The 13,701-nt window shown below is 39.3% G+C and overlaps 1 protein-coding gene across 1 annotated transcript in view; it reads left to right on the top strand.

The window, feature by feature from the left end:
- Positions 1-13,701, top strand: part of LOC101107266 (charged multivesicular body protein 3) — an 87,556-nt gene that overhangs the window by 22,867 nt on the left and 50,988 nt on the right. The gene's annotated exons all lie outside the window — the stretch shown is intronic.

Below are 13,701 nucleotides of genomic sequence, written 5' to 3'. Positions count from 1 at the left end.
TTTGATGGGAAGAAATTTCATGGTGGGTGTTTTTAAAAATATTAAATCATTTACAAGTATATTTGGAGAAGGCAATGGCAGCCCACTCCAGTACTCTTGCCTGGAGAATCCCATGGATGGAGGAGCCTGGTGGGCTGCAGCCCATGGGGTCGCTAAGAGTCGGACACGACTGAGTGAATTCACTTTGACTTTTCACTCTCATTCATTGGAGAAGGAAACGGCAACCCACTCCAGTGTTCTTGCCTGGAGACTCCCAGGGACGGGGGAGCCTGGTGGGCTGCCTGTCTATGGGGTCGCACAGAGTCAGACACGACTGAAGTGACTTAGCAGCTTAGCACAAGTATATTCAAGTAAACAAAATCAGCTATAGCATACTAGCCACACATAGATTACTTGATATATTTGTCCTGACTTTTTATTTTGAAAATTTTTTTTAACTATAGAGAAATTAGAAACATAGTACTGTGAACATTCATTTGTCTCATTCACCAGGTGTTTACATCTTGTTACATTTTCTTTATCTCCTCTATGTCTATAATCTTTTTCTTTTCTCTTTTTTTTTTCCTGATTCCTTTGAGAATAAATTTCAGTCATCATGATGCTTCCATACTGTTAAATGTATCATCATGTGTCTCCTAAGTACAAGGACATTTTTTACACATCCACCACACCCAGGAAATGTAATGTTGATTTAATAATGTCTGGTACACAATTCATACTCCCCAGTTGCTTCCAAAATATCTGTATCTTTATATGTTTCTGTTTTGTTTTCATTGGGAACTCAGGGTTTATGCATTGGGGTTAGTCTCTTTTTTTTAATTCATTTCTCTAGAGCAGTCACCCTGCCCTACCCCCTCCCCCCTCCCCACCCCCCCACACACACTTTTTAAGTCTTTCTGACATTTTTGCAGAGTACAGGCTAGTTGTCTTATGGAGTGTTCCACATTTCTAGATTTGTCTTGAGTGTTTCTTCATAATTAGATGAAAGAACTTTCCCTAGGTGGTTTCTATTTCTCATTTGTATAACATCAGGAGTGCATGATGTCAGTTCATTCCTTTGTTGGTGATGCTGAATTTGCTCAGGTAATATCTGCTTTATCTTTGCAATGTAAGGTATTTTCCCCTTGATAATTAAGAAGGAATCTGTGAGGCCGTGTGAGTATCCTGTTCTTCATCAACCTTTAACCTAATGCTTTTAACATCTGTTGATGATTATTGGTCTGAATCTGTTACTAAATAGGAGTTGTGACATGGAGATTTTTAAATTCTGTCCTTCATTCTGCATTTAATAGTGGCATTTTTGTGTGTGTGTATAGAGGAGCTTTCTATTTTTCATCTCATACTTTGAAATGTCACTGTAGATCAAGATTCTTTTTATATTCAGTGTGTTAAAATTCATTATTCTTTTTGATGCACAAATCATTCCAAATTTGGTAAGCGGGAGCCCCTCTAAGCTCGTTCTTATGTCCTGTTGACATCCCTTTCAATCTTGAAACACTTCGTTGCTTTTGGACACAAGATATTCCAGACTCACTTTGTAGTTTCCCTGGCCCAACCCTGTAATACGTCATTTCTTCAAAACATCCAAATTTCATGGGGGACTTTTTAATATCCTTTACCTTCTGTCCCTCAAAATGGTAAGAAAATTAAATTTTCTGTTTCTGAATTGCTGCTGGTCATTAGCAGAAACATTTTTTTTCCTTCATGGTGCACTGAGCCTCATTTTCATACAGGAATGGGAATAGTAAGGAATAACAGTTACTAATTTTGTGTTAATATTTGGAAGCTTTTTAAAATTTTTAAATAAGAGTATAAGCACTGCTCCTTGTGCTCTTATTTTCCTTTTGGAAAAGAAAATAACGTTACTGTAAATGTTTCCTAGAGTTCTGCCATTGGTCCAGTGTTCTTTTCTCTCTGGTGTTTTCAGCAGATGTCCCAAATCACCATGTTCAGGCAAAGACCCCTCACCAGATCTTCAGTTTCATGTAGAGCTCTCTGCCGAACAGCTCCTTCTGAGTGCTCTTAAGTAATTCAATTCAGTTCAGTCGCTCAGTCATGTCTGACTCTTTGTGACCCCATGAATCGCAGCACGCCAGGCCTCCCTGTCCATCACCAACTACCAGAGTTTACCCAAACTCATGTCCATAGAGTCGGTGATGCCATCCAGCCATCTCATCCTCTGTCGTCCCCTTCTCCTCCTGCCCCCAATCCCTCCCAGCATCAGAGTCTTTTCCAATGAGTCAACTCTTCGCATGAGGTGGCCAAAGTATTGGAGTTTCAGCTTTAGCATCAGTCCTTCCAATGAACAACCAGGACCAATCTCCTTTAGGATGGACTGGTTGGTCTCCTTGCAGTCCAAGGGACTCTCAAGAGTCTTCTCCAACACCACAGTTCAAAAGCATCAATTCTTTGGTGCTCAGTTTTCTTCACAGTCCAGCTCTCACATCCATACATGACCACTAGAAAAACCATAGCCTTGACTAGATGGACCTTTGTTGGCAAAGTAATTTCTCTGCTTTTTAATATGCTGTCTAGGTTGGTCATAATTTTCCTTCCAAGGAGTAAGTGTCTTTTAATTTCATGGCCGCAGTCACCATCTGCAGTGATTTTGGAGCCCAAAAAGATAAAGTCTGACACTGTTTCCACTGTTTCCCCATCTATTCACCATGAAGTGATGGGACCAGATGCCATGATCTTTGTTTTCTAAATGTTGAGCTTTAAGCCAACCTTTTCACTCTCCTTTCGTTTTCATCAAGAGGCATTTTAGTTCCTCTTCACTTTCTGCCATAAGGGTGGTGTCATCTGCATATCTGAGGTTATTGATATTTCTCCCAGCAATCTTGATTCCAGCTTTTGCTTCTTCCAGCCCAGCCTTTCTCATGATGTACTCTGCATAGAAGTTAAATAAGCAGGATGACAATATACAGCCTTGATGTACTCCTTTTCCTATTTGGAACCAGTCTATAATTAGTGAGTCTCAAAGCAGCTCTTCCTTCTCTCTCTCTATCCCCTAGTCTTCCTCTATGGTCCTGATTTCAATTCATACATATAATATTGTCCATTATGAAATGTATTTTATGGAAAAGGAAGTGGCAACCCATTCCAGTATTCTTGCCTGGAAAACCTCATGGATAGGGGAACCTGGTGGGCTACAGTCCATGGGGTCACAAGTCGGATACAACTTGCCAACTAAATCACCACCACTACCATAGATATTTTAAAAGATAATTGAAATTTCTCCTCCAGCATCCCAGGACACACCACACTTTTGGAGACCACAGGCACACCTTGGAAATATTGCAAGTTTGGTACCAGTTCACTGCAATAAAGCAAGTATGGCAGTAAAGCCAGTCATAGGAATTACTTGGTTTCCCAGTGCATATAAAAGTTATGTTTTAAAAAAAGTTATGTTTACGCTACTGAAGTCTATTAAATATGCAATAGCAAGTCTAAGAAACAATGTACATACCTTGTTTTAAAAAGTACTTTATTGCTTAAAAAATACTATTACCTAAACCTCCAGCAAGTTGTAATCTTTGCAATATACTGAGTAGTAGTAGCCTAGAAGATAAACCAGTCTCCTTACCACTGGCTTACAAGGCCCTGGCCTAACTTGCACACATCGTGATTGTACTGCCTGCCTCTTCAGGGTCATGCTCTACTTGTTCTCAGCTTGGTGCTCATCTGTCCCCTCTGCCTAATGTTCTCACCCCTCTTCTAGGCTTTATCTGGCTAGATCCCACTTTCTCCAGAAATGCTACATCTCCTATCCATCTTTTCTTTCCCCTCCAGGCTTATGAAGAGACACAGATATCTTTGCAGTGAAAGCTCTGGTGGCAGTCACGCTACTCAAGTGATCAAACTTACCATTGCAAATAATGGAGCAACCCCATTTCTCCTTGCCCTTTCCTCATATGCCTTTTTTTTTTTTTAAGGCCTCACCATTTGGCATATGGGATGTTTGTTCTCCGACCAGGGATTGAACTCACACCTCCTGCATTGGGAATGTAGAGTCTTAACCACTGGACCACCAGGGAAATCCTGCCCTTCTTATGTCCCAGAGATAGCTGGTATATGCCTGTCCTAGTTAGTTGCATTGTATTAAAACTACACACATGTCTTTTTCAGGTGAACTCCTTTAAGGTAGGAACTTGCTCTATTCATTAAATATATCAACATGCTTGGCATAAAATGGAGGTAATACCTTTGAATGCTAGACATGCTAGAAAAGTATTACAGTAAGGTCAAGGAGTAAATAGTTGATAAAGGTTCAGGTCTTCAGGGAAGGTTGCATATGTACATGCTAAGTCACTTCAGTCATGTCCTGCTCTGCAACCCTATCGACTGTAGCCCACCAGGCTCCTCTGTCTATGGGATTTCCCAGGCAAGAATACTGGGGTGGGTTGCCATTTCCTTCTCCAGGGGATCTTCCCGACCCAGGGATCAAAACCAGGTCTCCTATGTCTCCTGCATTAGCAGGCGGGTTCTTTACCTCTGAGCCAACAAGGGAGCCTAGTCCACGGAAGCTCGACTCATCCTTTAATTGTGAAGCATGGCAAACAATGCTTTTGTTTTCCTGGAGGTAGAGAACTGAAGGAGATATTCAAGATTGACAGACTCTGAACTGTAACTTTTATGTTTTTAAGTTTGAATTCTTAGAGCGACCTAGTGAATTTAATTAAAAATTCCAAGTATGTAGTTTTTCTAATTACTGAACTCTGGTTAACTGTAATAGTGGGATGCACAATTGTGTTCTGCTCAAGAGTTTTTTCTTCTGTCTTCTCTATTTCTTGTGTAAGTATTTTCTTTCTTTAAAAATGATAAACTCCCTGAAGGCAGAAGTAATGCTATAATCTACTGTTATATCCCTAACATGTTAGACCCAGAATAGAAATTCAGTAAAGAATATTCGCTTGAATTTTATAAATCTTCTCTAATTTTGCCCTTTACCAAACTTTTCACCACCTGTCTAGTATGTTTAGTCAGTGTTGCTACTCTTAGTAAATTCTACAAGCTTTTTTTCATTTGGGAATGGACTTTGAGAACATCATCTATCTGTTGATAAAGGGTATGGTGACATGTTTCCGCCTGGGTAACAATCTGGAGTTTGAGGAGGTCTTTTCACAAAGACAGAGTAGTAGAGTTTCAGACAGCAAAAGGGAAGTTAGAACTCTGATATTTTCAGGGCCACTTTTGTTATATTGTTTAAATGCTCTCCATTTAGTTTTACTAATTTCCTGAGCCAAGTGGCTAAAAACAATAGGTTTCTGGAACAAAATGCCTCAAGCTGACTCCCAGCTTTGTTGCCAGAGGCTTGGATAGGAAGCATCCCTTAAAATGCCAAACACAGGAATATCTTTCTTTTAAAACAGTATTATTCAAATTATTTGTTAGTATTGAGCATGGTGGACTGTAACCAATCTTAATATATAATGTTTTGCTTTAATAGCACTTAGTGGGGTTTTTTAATGAGAAAAAAGAGCATTCTTACAGTTTTATTGTTGAAAATAATAGAATCTGAGTGGCAGAAACAAATGTGAAGGCCCCTTTGTCCCATCTTATGCCTTGATTTATATTGTTGATGTCTCTCTTATGAATGAACTGACACACTCATCATTTAACAAAAGATTTGCTACATTTACAAGAATCTTCAAACAGTTCTCCTGCCAGGATCCACAGAAGAACATGCAGTTAACTGGCAGCAGAGCGACAGCAGGTGCTGGAGACCCAGATCTGGACAGGTGGCAGGACGCTTCCCATGCCACCATCTTTGGGAAGGAAGATGAGTCAGCAGTTCATCTATTGACAAGAACTAGTTCTGATATAACCAGCTTGCTCTGAAATATGTTATGCTTCTTACATTTATTCATCAAAATGGCATTTATTTAACCAGAATTTTTATTCAGAGAGAAACCTGTGAACTATTAAAGACCATCCTCAAGAGTTTAACAACAAACTCATTCCATCATCCCCTAGTATCTCCAAAACAGCAATCAGGAGACATGAGAGCATCTTTCTCCTGCTTCAGCCAAACATACTTTCTGCTGTATGGAGTGATAAAGGACAGACTTACAGACCCTGCTGTATTTTCAGGGCTGTGGAAAGGATGAGAGGTAATATCACCACAGCAGAAGACAGTTACTGGTATAATATGCACCAGACTCGGCTATACAGAAATCAAAGGAAGGATCTTTTACAATTTCAAATTTTCTAAGGGCTAAAATAAGACTAAAATAATTCATTCATTTGGATTCCTTTAAGGAGGAATGTATCTAACCCATTTTGGAACAACAGATGTGTTTTGTTTAGAATCTGGTAATCAGAGACCTTGAGTTTGTTCAAGCAGTTTAGAGTTTTTAGGAGAATGTGGTGTTAATTTGAAGTTGCTTATTTATCTGAAAATTATGCCATAGCCTGAGTGCAGTACTAGTGTTTCCTAAAATAATATTCTTATAGGGTGAACCACAGGTGAGAAATGGAAAAGGATTTTGATGCCTTGTAACACGTATTAATCAGCTTAAAAAAAAAGTAGAGGAGTAGGACAGGAGAGGTAGGGCTTCCCAGTTGGCTCAGTGGTAAGGAATTTGCCTGCAAATGCAAGAGATGCAAGAGACGCAGGTTCAATATCTGGGTCAGGAAGAACCCCTGGAGTAGGAACTGGCAATGCACTCCAGTATTCTTGCTTGGAAAATTTCATAGACAGAGGAGCCTGGTGGGCTACAGTCCATAGGGTCACAAAGAGTTGGACATGACTAAGCAACTGATCACACCCATACAGGACAAGAAAAGGATGGAACAAATGAACAGTACTTTTAACCATTTTCAGAAGGGAAAGGCTACCCACTCCAGTATTGCCTGGAGAATTACATGGACTGTGTAGTCCATGGGGTCACAGAGTTAGACACAACTGAGTGAATTTCACAGGGAAAATATGTTCTTTTTTCCCCCTTTTGTTAAAGTTTTTACTGAAGGGCAATGTATCTCCACGCGTGCATGCATGATCAGTTGTGTATGACTCTTTGGAACCCCCTGAACTGTAGCCCCCCAAGCTCCTCTATCCATGGATTGCTGAGGCAAGAATACTAGAGTATGTTGCCATTTCCTTCTTCAGGAGATCTTCCCTACCCAGGGATTGAACCCATGTCTCTTGCATTGGCAGACATTCTTTTAACACTGAGACACCTGGGAAGCCCGAATATAACTCCATCAGTTCAGTTCAGTCGCTCAGTTGTGTCTGACTCTTTGCAACCCCATGAATTGCAGCATGCCAGGCCTCCCTGTCCATCACCAACTCCTGGAGTTCACTCAGACTCACGTCCATTGAGTCAGTGATGCCATCCAGCCATCTCATCCTCTGTCATCCTCTTTTCCTCCTGCCCCTAATCCCTCCCAGCATCAGAGTCTTTTCCAATGAGTCAACTCTTCACATGAGGTGGCCAAAGTACTGGAGTTTTAGCTTTAGCATCATTCCTTCCAAAGAACACCCAGGACTGATCTCCTTTAGAAGGGACTGGTTGAATCTCCTTGCAGTCCAAGGTACTCTTAAGAATCTTCTCCAACACCACAGTTCAAAAGCATCAATTCTTCAGCACTCAGCTTTCTTCACAGTCCAACTCTCACATCCATACAAGACTACTGGAAAAAACATAGCCTTGACTAGATGGATAAATATGAAGATTATTAATTTATTACAAACTCAACACACTCATGTAACCCATCACCCAGATTAAGAAACTGAGCAATTGCCACATCCCAGAAACCTCCCCTGCTTCCTTCTTAGTCATTACTTCCACCATCCTCCCCAAAATTAATCTCTGTGATAACTTCCAAACCCATAGATTAGTTTTGCTTCTATACCACACACCATATAGTGTGTGGTATTTTGTGTGGTTAGGGTTAGATCTCTCATTTATATGTTCATGAGGTTCATCTCTATTGTATGGAGCAGTCGTTTGTTCATCATTATTACTGCATAGTATTCATGAACATGCAACAACTTATCCATTCTATTAAGGTGGGCATTTAGCTTATTTCCAGTCTTTTACAAGTACAAATAGTGCTGCTAAGAACATCCTTTTATGTGACTTGGGTCACATTGCTGTTGAGGGTGAAATTTCTGGGTTATTGAGTATGCCTCAGTTCAGTTTTGATAAACGCTGACAGTTTTCTAAAGTGGTTCTACCAATTCACACCCTCCCCAGCAGTGTATGAGACTTACAGTTGTTCCACACTCTTGCTAAAATTTGATGTTACAATTTTTTTCATTCTTATAATTAGTGGGTTTTGTTTGCATTTCTCCAGTGACAGCTGACACTTGAGACCTTGTCACATGTTTATTGGTCATTTGAGTTACCTCTTTTGTGAAGTCCTTCTTCAAATCTTTTCCCAATTTTTCTACTGAGTTACTGTCTTATTGAATTATAGAAGTTCTTTATATATTCTGTATGTAAGTCCTTTGTCAAATATACATATTACGTATTTTCTCCCTGTCTGTAGCTGTCTCTTTAGGGGGCAGGATGGATTTTTTTTTAAAACATTTTTTCCCTTGGAAATTTTTAGCTATACACAAAAGTAAAGAGATTAATATAATAAAATCCCATGTACCCAATTTCAATAATCATCAACTTATAGCCAATCATTTTTCAGCTATATGCCTACTAAATATTATACTTTCTACTGCCTTAACCTGTCCTTTTATTTCCATTATTAATGCTTTAGGCCTTTATTACCTCCTTCAGTGTTCATTTGTTTATCCTTCATATATTTATTGAAGTTGAACTAATACTAAAACCCAGTGAATGCATTTCTGTACTTGCATTACCTGAGTTCTGTGCATACGGTGGCTCTGTTGATCACTCCCTTTTTTTTTTTGCTTAGCCTTCTCTGGTCCTCCTCTACCTGGTTTTCCTTCCAATTCTCTGATCTTTTGTAATTTCCTTCCTGGGACCTCCTTCCATCTTACCTCCTTCAGAGTTATTCTCCCAGGGTTCTGTTCCAGTTCTCAATTCATTTGGGTGATTGCATCGATACTCATGTCCTTGACTCCCACTCATATACTGCTGACTTCTGTGTCTCTAGTCCAGAACACTATTCAATACCAGATCTCCATACAGAGCTATTTATGAGCAGTTCACTTGGAGAACCCACAAACATCCATGACACACTTGTTGACTGTTGACCTCTTCACACCCTGTCACCAGTCTGTTCTCCCATTCTCCATCACACTAGAATTCTAGCTGAACCGATATCCAGCGATCAGTGTCTCAGCTCCCATTGTAGGTGGGTGTGACCGACGTGAGCAATCTGTATCAATGCAGTGTAAGCAAAAGCGACGCAAGCCACTTCTGGATCTTGACTTAAAATATTGGGCATGTGTAGCGTAACTAACTTTCTCCCCTATATCAGCTTGCCAGATATGATGATGACTTGAAAATCAGGTGTGACCAGTGCACGGAGCTACCTCACCAGTCTGGGTCCTTGCATGACCTCACAAGCAGAGCTCCCTGACTATGGGAATTACTAGACCATTCCACAAACAAGTACACTTAATATTTAGATCATTGCATTTTCAGGTCTCTCTGTTATAGTAGACTGCTGCTGCTGCTAAGTTGCTTCAGTCGTGTCCAACTGTGTGACCCCATAGACGGCAGCCCACCAGGCTCCCCCGTCCCTGGGATTCTCCAGGCAAAAATACTGGAGTGGGTTGCCATTTCCTTCTCATAGTAGACTGGCCTTTAACTATGACAGTATCTCAGTCATCTCATGTCATATCAATTACAGCATCTCAATCATATCATATCAAAAATTTACTAATCTTCCTTCCACCTAAATATTCTCTGTCTTCGGTTCCAATATGAGTAAAGGCTCTTGCAATTACATATCTTTTTCCTCTCTCCATCCCTTCATTGAGTTTTCCTAGGTGCAATTCACATTATTTCTTAATAATGACACAGGACTTCTAGCCATGATGGAGGAATTGGTAATAGACTGGTCTTGCTGTAACTGTAAAACCAGACCAAACTATATGAGCAATTGCTTTCAGGCAGTGGACAATAGGCAGCACAAGACTGAAGATCCCTAAGAAAAGGGCAACTAACAGTAAGCTCCACAATTACCTAGCTCACTGCACAGAACAATTTCCTGATTGTAATACAGAGAGCTTGATCTCAGCAGAACACAGCTGTCGCACCAAGGTTCAGCCATGATGTTGCATGTGTCTGTAGTTCATTTTTTGTATTGCTGATTAGTATGCTATTGTATAAATATACCACAATTTACATATTTATTTGCTGATAGATATCTGTTCCCAGTTTTTGCTATTATGAATAAATAAGCTTTGAATATTGCTATACAGTCATTTGATGGACATAAACATGTATGTTGAGTATGTAACAAGGGATGGAGTTGCTCTAACATAAAGTTTTTACATTCTTTGCTTTAGCTGATACTGCTAAAGAATTTTCCAAACTAGTTGTACCAATGTACACTCTAGTCAGCAGTAGGTATGCATTCTCGTTTCGGGACTTCCCTAGCAATCCAGTGGTTAAGACGCCACACTTCCACTGTGGGGGCATGGGTTTGATCCCTGGTTAAGGGACTAAGATCCCGCATGCTGTGCTGTGCAGCCAAAAATTAGAAAAATTCTTGATTGCTCCATATAGTTTTCCTTCACTTGATACTATCAGTGTTTTTAATATTAATCATTCTTTTTTCCCACTTTAATTGAGATATAAGTGATGTACAACACTGTGTAAGTTTAAGGTGTACAGCATAATGATTTAACATTTATACATCATTAAATGATTAACACAATAAATTTAGTGAACATCCCTCACTGCATAGATACAAAAATTAAAATGTCTTGTGATAAGAATTCTTAACATGTACTCTCAACTTTCATATATAACACATAGCAGTCTCAGTTATATTTATCATGTTGTATATTACATCCCTAGTTTTATTTTGACTGGAAGTTGGTACCTTTTGAGTACTTGCATACAGTTCCTCCTTCCTCCATATCCTGCCTCTGGAAACCACAAATATGATTTCTTTTTCTATGAGTTTGTTTGTTTGTTTTTGAAGTATAATTGATCTACAACACTATGATAATTCAGGGTGTACAACATGGTGATTCGAATTTTTTTTTGCCAGTTTTAAAAAGTTGAGGTATAGTTGATACACAATATCATACAAATTACCAGTGTACAATACAGTAATTCACAATTTTATACTACATTAATATTACTATAAGGAGAAGGCACTGGCAACCCACTCTGGTACTCTTGCCTGGAAAATCCCATGGATGGAGGAGCCTGGTGGGCTGCAGCCCATGGGGTCACTAAGAGTCAGACACGACTGAGTGACTTCACTTTCCCTTTTCACTTTCATGCATTGGAGAAGGAAATGGCAACCCACTCCAGTGTTCTTGCCTGGAGAATCCCAGGGATGGGGGAGCCTGGTGGGCTGCCGTCTATGGGGTTGCACCGTCAGACACGACTGATGTGACTTACCAGCAATATTACTGTAAAACATTGACTATATTCCCTGTGTTGTGCAATATACCATTATACCTTATTATATATATAACAGTTTGTATTTCTTAATCCCTGCTCTTTTAATGCCCCTTTTCCCCCCTCTCCACTCTAATAACCACTAGTTTGTTCTCTATATCTGTGAGTCTGGCTTCTTTTTTATTATATTCACTAATTCATTTGTGTTTTAGATTCCACATATAAGTGAGATCATACAATATTTATCTTTCTCTGTCTGGCTTATTTCACTTAGCATAATACCTTTCAAGTCCATCCATGTTTTTACAAATGGCAAAATTTTCTTCTTTTTATGGTTGAGTGGTAGCCCATGTGTAATCAGCTGTTTAATTCATTCATTGTTATATTTTCTTACATCTAGAAATTCTTTCATTCTTTTTCATTTTTATGGTCTCGTTTCTTTAAGTCCCTCTTTCATTTCTTTGAACATTTTAAGTATAGTATTTTTATTTTACATTTGAGAATTCTAATATGTGATGTACTTTGGACTATAATTATGACTTCTTTTAAATTTACTCTTGGCCTCACATATTTGCATTTGGAAAATTTTGTTTATCTTATTATGTATGAGACACAGGTTTGATCCCTGGGTCAGGAAGATCCCTTGGAGTAGGAAATGGCAACCCACTCCAGTATTCTTGCCTGGAAAATTACAGGGACAGAGGAGCATGGTGGGCAACAGTCCATGTGGATCACAAAGAGTTGGCCATAAGACTGAGTGACTAAGCACACAAGCTGTAGGAATACTGCTGTGCCTGAATTTGGGGTATATTCCTTCAAAATGAACTCAGAATGTTCTGACAGGTACTGATGATGCCGTCCACTAAAGAACAGTTTAATATCTAGGCTTGGGATTTCCAACACTGTGAGAATATAGTATGGCTTTAAATCCATATAAGGGCATATTTATAATGATGCTTTCTTAAGGAAGCCTTTTATTTTTATTTTTCCTTCAGAGCTGTGGCCAAAAACATTTCCTTCTTGGCTGCCTTTGCAAGCAGATAGACTTTTTTCCTAGCCTATTCTTTCACTGAGGATAAGGTCATCATGGCTACTAGCTTCGGGGTGGGGGGTGTCTCAATCTTGCTTCACCATTTTATCCTGCCAAAGGCCTTGCCTTCTGTTCCTCTATCCAATCATTAAAATCAAGCATACTATTTGATTCCATTTACATAAAGTTCAAGAAGAGCTGAAACTAAATCTATAGAGATAGAAATTAGACTAATGGTTCTCTTTTGGGGATGTTGACTAGAAACAGGGATGATGGAGCCTTCTAAGATTCAGAAATATTTTAAATATTGATCTATGTAGTGATTCTGTAGGTTTACACATATGTACAAATGCACCAGGACACACACTTATTTGAACACGTTACTGTCTTTATTACTGATTTCACTTACTTTTCTGAGAGACAAACCATGCACATAAAATAGTGTGGCTATATGTTATTAAAACTATGTGGTTTGCAGTGAGTTTTTCAGAATTTCCAGTCCCCAAAACATTGAATGTGTGAGCTGCACGCTCACACTTTCTGATTCTGATACTGTTTCTTGGAGACTTTAGTAAAGTATTGCTTAAAAATTCAGTTTGACTTTTCTTATGGTTTAAAATAGAACTTGTCCAGTTATATTTTTGATCTGCTTTATTTTGATTTTTAGTTTTTTATTGGAGTATAGTTGATTTACAATGCTATTTTCTGCTATAAATAAAAGTGAATCAGTTATACATATACATATCAGTTCAGTCGCTCAGTCATGTCCAACTCTTTGCGACCCCATGGACTGCAGTACGCCAGGCTTCCCTGTCCATCACCTACTCCTGGAACTTGCTCAAACTCATGTCCGTAGAGTTGGTGATGCTATCCAACCATCTCATCCTCTGTTGTCCCCTTCTCCTGTCTTTAATCTTTCCAGCATCAGGGTCTTTTCCAACGAGTCAGTTCTTTGCATCAGGTGGCCAAAGTATACATATATCCACTCTTTTTAAGATTCTTTTCTCATACAGGTTATTACAGAGTATAAGTACAGTATCCTGTCGTTTGATTTTTTTAAGTTCAGGCTTTGTCCCCACTATGCTGTGGAGAAATGAGAAAAGGCATATAGTCTCCCATGAGAGGAGCCTTGGTGGTAGAAATGGAGCTCTAGAGGGCAAT

This window comes from Ovis aries, chromosome 3 (genome assembly GCF_016772045.2).
Source record: "Ovis aries strain OAR_USU_Benz2616 breed Rambouillet chromosome 3, ARS-UI_Ramb_v3.0, whole genome shotgun sequence".
NCBI classification, from domain to species: Eukaryota; Metazoa; Chordata; class Mammalia; order Artiodactyla; family Bovidae; genus Ovis; species Ovis aries.
Note: the sequence above shows the minus strand (reverse complement) of the source record. Positions and strands in the feature narration are given on the sequence as shown.